Source organism: Asparagus officinalis, chromosome 7 (genome assembly GCF_001876935.1).
Source record: "Asparagus officinalis chromosome 7, Aspof.V1, whole genome shotgun sequence".
Taxonomy (NCBI): Eukaryota; Viridiplantae; Streptophyta; class Magnoliopsida; order Asparagales; family Asparagaceae; genus Asparagus; species Asparagus officinalis.
In genome coordinates this window covers 5656787-5663988 of record NC_033800.1, presented here as the reverse complement: position 1 = coordinate 5663988, position 7202 = coordinate 5656787, and positions in this window count along the sequence as shown.

The following is a 7202-nucleotide window of genomic DNA, read 5'->3' as shown; positions in this document are numbered from 1 at the left end:
AGAAAATCAGAGAAATTAGAGGTCATTGGGTATTCGGACTCTGATTTTGCTGGATGCCAAGATAGCAGGAAGTCTACATCAGGCTACATTTATATGTTAGCAGGAGGAGCTATATCATGGAAAAGTGTCAAACAAACACTAGTAGCTTCCTCCACTATGGCAGCAGAATTTGTAGCTTGCTATGAGGCATCCAATCAGGGAATATGGCTGCGAAATTTTGTCACGGGACTGCGCATTTTGGAAAATGTTGAAAGACCACTAAGGCTATATTGTGACAATAAATCTGCAGTAATGTATTCCAATAACAACAGGAGCTCAACTAAGTCAAAACATATTGACATTAAGTTCCTGGTTGTGAAAGAAAGGGTACAGAGTGGACAGATATCCATAGAGCACATTGGGACAAACTCCATGATAGCTGATCCTCTTACTAAGGGATTGCCACCTAAGGTCTTTCATGAGCATACTGCTCATATGGGTGTGGTATTATTTGAGGATATTATGTTTTAGTGGGAGTTTGTATTTGTGGTGCTTTATGTTTGGTTGTATTGTCTGATCAGAATAAAGTATTCAGTTAAGACACTCTGTTACATTATGTTTGGTTTTGACCTCACTAAGGAGGACCAGTTGAAAATAGACATGTACTGATCACATTGCATGTAATTTTCATGCTGCACATCCATGATTGATGTATGTCATTTGATTGTATTGGTATATGTGACCATTGATGGGTCGAGTCACGATAAATGTGACGAAGGCCGCTTTGATCCTATATTGATATAGTCAATGGACGAGATTGTTCGAAAATACCTTTTCAGTGATAGCAATTTTTGAGCTCATAAGGTTATACACAATTTAAGGAATCATATGGTGCCCAAGTGGGAGATTGTTGGATTTAATCTAATAAATCTATTTGTGGGCACATATGATTAATCAATGTGTATTGCTATCTTTCAGGATAACCCACTGAAGTGATCAATTAAGTTGGGTTAATTTGGTATTTAAATAAGTCATGAGGTTATATGTGCAGATACCAGGTTGTAATTGTAATTTATTGAGGGGCTAAATTACAAAAGTATAACATCTATAAATAAGGGGTTATGGTCCCTAACCTAGGGTTACATTCTCTAATTCTCTACACCCCCATCTAGCTAGAGAAATTCGGATTTAGAGAGAACCCTAAGGTTAGAAGATCCAAAACCCAAAATCAAGATCAAGCAATGGATTCAGGTATAAGCTTCCGCTCTTTTAGATCCTTGTTAATCTCTTTGAATTAATCATGACTATATGGTTTTAGATCTCAAGTTTTATGATGTAGATCTAACAAGTTCATTATTAATAGGCACATTCCCAACTGCCCAAAGGTATGCATATTTGAGCACCCTAGAATACTTAAAACTTAATCTATTTTCCTCTATTTTCAGTTTGTTATTGACTTGACCGTCAGAAGGATCACCGGAGAACCCAACTCCGAATCCTCTAACATGTTGCATGTGTGCAGAATTATCTTTTTTGCTCGACAATGAGCCATCAAAAGAGAATAAGGAACCATAAGCTCTCCATGATTTGCTCTAAATCCCACCATTTAACTTTTGACATCAACAATACGCTAACACAGATTAAAATTTAGGTTAGTTTTAGAAAACACCCATGAACTTTTGGGGCTTTGCACTAAACTACTATGAACTTTGTAAATTAGACTAGACATCATGAACTTTGAGGTGTGTGCTGTGACAGAAAACGCTCCAAAACTTTCAGTTTTCCCCAACGGATCCCCAAAACCATGTTAGTAGCCATTGTAAAAAAGTTAAAAATACCATTTTACCATTTTTGAAATCAATCTTCAGACAAAATTACTTTCTAGTTAGTGTTACTTATGTTGGACAAATTTTCAAAACCAACCTATTTGGATTTTTATTCCCAAAAAACGACCCCATTCAGTTTTATTTGCAAAAACCGACCTGGTTTCAGCCTCAGCGCTGAAACCAGGTCGGTTTTTGAAAAAAACTCTCCGAAACTTCACGGGAGTTGAACTCCCGTGAAGTTTTTTGTACTATGAAACTTCACGGGAGTTCAACTCCCGTGAAGTTTCGGAGAGGTTTTTTCAAAAACCGACCTGGTTTCAGCGCTGAGGCTGAAACCAGGTCGGTTTTTGCAATTATTTTTGAATGGGGTCGTTTTTGGGGAATAAAACTCCAAATAGGTTGGTTTTGAAAATTTGTCCTACTTATGTTTAATCTAGTCTTAATTATCTTCGGAGCGACATGTGTTTGCCGGCGAAAAGGGAATCTTTTTCGGGTTCATGGACATTTTAGTCTTTTGGCCTCACGTGTCATGCACGTGACAAGTTACATTAATTGCGCTAGACTGCTAGCGCTAGTCTGGGGTTTTTCTCCCCCCCTTTTTTTTTCCTTTTTTCCCCCAGAGAGAGAGAGAGGGTTTTTTTCGGGGGATAAATAAGCTACACTAGCAAGAACTATACAATTTTCTTTTTTCTTATTTTTCCTAACGCGTACAAATCGATTGTTGCATCTACTTTCTCTTCAATCGTTAATGATGAACTCATTCAATAACATGCATTTAACTATTCACATACGACCGAACGGCAGAATCATTGGACTGCAGCAACCAATCAAGAGCATAAAAGAATGATCTCAACCTTAAGTCAGCAGCCGTGCCGTCTCCCGCCGCGTCAAAGCGTGGCCTTGCCGTCCGCGCGCGACACGCTGCACGATGATGAACGCTCCGCGCCGATTCGCTCGACATCAGGTGGAGGACGCCGGGCAAGATGCCGTCGCCATCCGCCGCGCTCCACCGCGTGCCTCCTTTCTGAAGGCATCGACGAGCTCGATCTACAGAGAGTCCGTCGTCGGCCGCACCATCCGATCGCTCGATTTCGATCTCTCCGAGCCGCCGGGCTTCCTCAACTCCTCCGTCGATGCCTCGATCGTACGATTGGATCGCGGAAAGAGCACGAATCCGAGAGCTGCGGAGACAGAGGACTGGATTAGTGTTTACTGTTAGAGAGAGAGTGTGTGCGTTGCGTGTGATGTTGATGATCGGAGCTTTACTATAAATGACTCGGCGAACGACATCCATCGTAGCGCGGCGGCGGCGGAGGGGGGAGGAGGATATCTCGGGAGGCGCAACGATTAGCGGAGGAGGCGGATTCGAGATCGGCGTCGCCGTCGCCTTTGCGTGGTGACAAGAAAGAAATCTGGGAGGGGGCTAATGATGCAATTCTTGCGGACTGGAATGCTTTGATTTGATTGGGGGGTGGGGGGGTGGGGGGGGGGGTGGGGCGTCGTGTGGCTGCTGACGACGAGGCGATTAATATTATTAAGGAGAAAACAAAAACAAAAATCTCACGCGAACCAATCGCCCTCACGTTTCGTCTTTGCGCGCTTTTATTTTAATTTTAATTTTATTTACGGAAGAAACCATTTTTTAAAATTTAGTTGTATTGCGTGACGAGTGACTACAAGGAGGAATTGAGAAAGTTATGCGTGCAACCAATTTGACCTTACCTTTTTCTTCCGTTATGTTCGGAGTTTGAAATTGACAAATTTTTTTTTTTTTACGTTTTTTTCGATATATGTCCCCCAAATTATAGCTACTTTTGAATTTTCTTCCCCGAACCATCATAATTTTAAATTTGCCCCTCAAATTATGTTCTATAACATTCATTATTCATATTATGAATCACCAGGTCTGCAGCCTTCTCGACCAAAAAAACCGCCGAAGGCTCCAATAGCTGGAAGGTTCCAATGCTGACTCTTTACGTCTATCGCTTCTTTAGGGCCCGTTTGGATAATGGAAGTATTAGAAGTAAGAAGTAGGTTATAGAAGTAACTTTTAAAGCTATGAAGTAGGAAGTAGTGAAAATAACATTTTTTTTGTTTGATTCATATATTTTTAGAAGTAATGGAAGTAGAACTTCTTCCTCTTCATTTACTTTTTTTGTTTGGATAACATTTGGAAATATTATTAAGAAGTAATTTTATTAATAAAAAGTTGTTAGAAGAAACTAATAAAGGAAATATTAATAAAAAAATTTATTTATGTAATAATTAACATGCATTTCAACTACTTCCGAGTTACTTCTGAGTATTGAGGATTGAAAAAATATTTTGGAAGTAAGGATGACACATAGGCGCCACATAAGCATTTAGGAAAGTATTGGAAGTAAGTTTTTCCGAGAACTAAACACACTTTTTTGCTTAGAAGTAGCAGAAGTAGCCTCTACTTCTTTTACTTCAGCTACTTCACAATTACTTCTGTGCAAACAAACATGCCCTTAGTTGCAACATCTCAAATCAACCAACAACAACATTAAATTAAAAAAATAAGATTAAAAAAAGCCATTCTTTTTCATCAACAACCCCTTCCCCTTCAATTCAGTCGACACATCATGAGTCAGGACCCTTTTTGAATTTCGTTTCCTTTAAGGGGGTGTTTGTTTCAAAAAAATTTTGGCATTTGGGTGGGATTTCAAATTCTAGGATCAAAAAGTGGGTTTTTTGGGGTTTTAGAATTCCATAAAACTTGTTTGTCTCAAAACAAAATTTAGACTATCAAATCCCCAAATAATAAACAAGTATTATATTTAAGGATTTGTGAAATCCTCTTTTTGGGTGGGATGTGGGGTGGATTTTAAAAATGTTAGACAAATTAAGGATTTCAAATTCTAAAAAGTTTGAAACAAATAAAAATATTACAAATTATAGTATTCTAAATCCCAAAATATTGTTGAAACAAACAAAGTTTTAGGAATCCTAACCCATAACAAATTACCTATGGATTTCAAATACCATGTTAAAATCCATATCCTAAAATTATAGGATTTGAAACAAACACCCCCTAAGGGTCTGTTCGTTTGCTAAAAAAAATCGGAAATGTCCTGTCACCTCCCCTTTCAAGAAAACCCCCATGTGCCACATAGGTTTTTGTTTTCAAGAGTTTTCCATTTTTCATGTTTGTTTCGTTTTAAAATTTTAAGAAATGGAGTGCCACGTAGGATGCCACCTCACATTTTCAAGAAATATGTTTTCACAACAAAAACCTATTAAAACACTGAGAAATGTCACTTTAGAAATTATTAATTAATAAAAGCACTGTTGGAATAGTGAATAAGAATAAAACATAATATTTAAATTACTGATTTCTCATTTTCTTTTTCTTGTTCTCAAACAAACACAAGAAATAGAAATCAATACTACTGTTACTATGGTGGTTTTTTTTATTTTTTGTGTGACTTGGCAGTGAAAAATGGAGTTTTCTTTGCAAAACAAACAAAAAAAGAAATGTGGGAAATGTGTTGAAATGGGCTAAAATCATTTCACAAGTGACATTTCCTATTCCGTTTTTTTTGGGGGAAATAACCAAACAGGCCCTAAACACTGATTGCTTGCTGGTTTTAGATTTCAAACGTTAGAAAATTTCATTTCTTTGCCCAATTTTTGAGGTGAATCTTGTGGATAAGAAATTAGTCTAAGGTTCACAGAAAGCAGAGGACAGTTTGACACCGGTGCTGCACCGTTGCTTTTCTGTGTAATGAATTTTATTTTTCTGTACAATGGATTTGGAGGATGAGTTTTAGAATTATAATGAATTTAAATTTTATTTAGCTGATTTTAAAAATAAAAGCCGTTAAAACAGAGATATGGGTGTAATTTTACCCTGATAAGTGTTTAAATTTTAACGGCGGTTAAATTGGAGGGTAAATTTGAGAGAAGAAAACTAATTGAAGAGTAAATTTAGAATTATCATAATTTTGGAGGTACATTTTAAGATTCCTATTGAGGGTATGTATCAAAAAAACCTTTTTTTTCAAAAGGATTAATTTTATATTTCATTTATAAAAATCTGATTAAGATGGATCCACTTCCTGCAGTGTCAACACTGCAATGGGAAGCAAAATCCGAGATATATATATATATATATCTGTGTGTGCAAGGCTTGGCTGTCGGATGAGAGAGCTGACGTTGCTGGTGGGTCCACAACTATTTGAGAAAGGGTAAATAGTAACAAATTTGAAATATTTTGGTGGGCCCATATTTTTTATTAAGGGCTTGCTTGGATTGAGGGGAATAGGAGAGAAGAGAAGTTAGGGGAACCATTCATCTTGTTTGGGAACATTTAGGAGGTGAAGTTATTCACCCTAGTTCTTCTTGGTTCACCTCTTAATAGGATAAAATTTGTTACCCCCTAAATTAGGGTGTGACCAAGGGGAAGGGAACTCCCTTCTCTTCCCCTCCCTTCTCTCACATAGTTTCCCTTAACTTCCCTTAACCTCCCTTAACCTCATTGAAATCCAAACACACCCTAAAGGATGAGGCCTCCCCCGGTAGACCTTAGGTCCTGACAATTTATTTGAGAATGCTCACTTCTGGATTTTCACCAGCTTGTTGGAAAACTTCTCAAAATCAAAGCTCAATTGAGAAACAACTAATAACTAAGTGCAAAAAATGGGTCAATAAAGTCAAGTCTTTCATTCATTCACAAGAATATTATAGGACCTTTTTGCAAAGACTCGACAAAAAGATAAAAAGAGAGATACATAAATCTTCTCAGGGAGCAGGATCTGGAGCAGAGTCCGGGGGCAAACTCAAGCCTGGAGCATCAGAAGGAGGGGAATCTGGTTGGTCGAACAAAGAGGATGAGTTGGCTTCATAGACCTCGGTTGCATCTTTGTTTGATCCACCATCGGCATTCTCATCCTCCTCCACTCTTGCACCTTGAGTGCCTTCAGGACATCGAGGCACTCAGCCACTCAGGAGGGATATTTGAATCAATCCTCCTTCAACAAGAGCTTGGGGGAGAGTTGTGTCTATCGATAATCGAACCCCGCCTTACAGGCGTAGGCCACCTCAACTTTATCGATAGTACCATCGCGATACTTCTCGATTATCTCGATCTCGAAAATACTCGACTCTGTTAAACAAAAAAAATCAAACAATGAGGTTATAGCATGCAAAATCCGAAATAAAAAAACAAAAAAATCTGGCATGATCGGGAGCAGTCGTGTAAACACTGCTCTAGAAGATTAATGACCCACTTATTGCCCTGACGCAGATGATCCTCTCTTCCCTAGCGGTAAAAACTCACGAAATCGGCCGGTCTCTGAACTCGGGCGAGAGTGTAGAGCTTCTGCCCAGATAAAGAAAGTTGCCCAAAATAAAAGTAATAATAACCGAGAATTT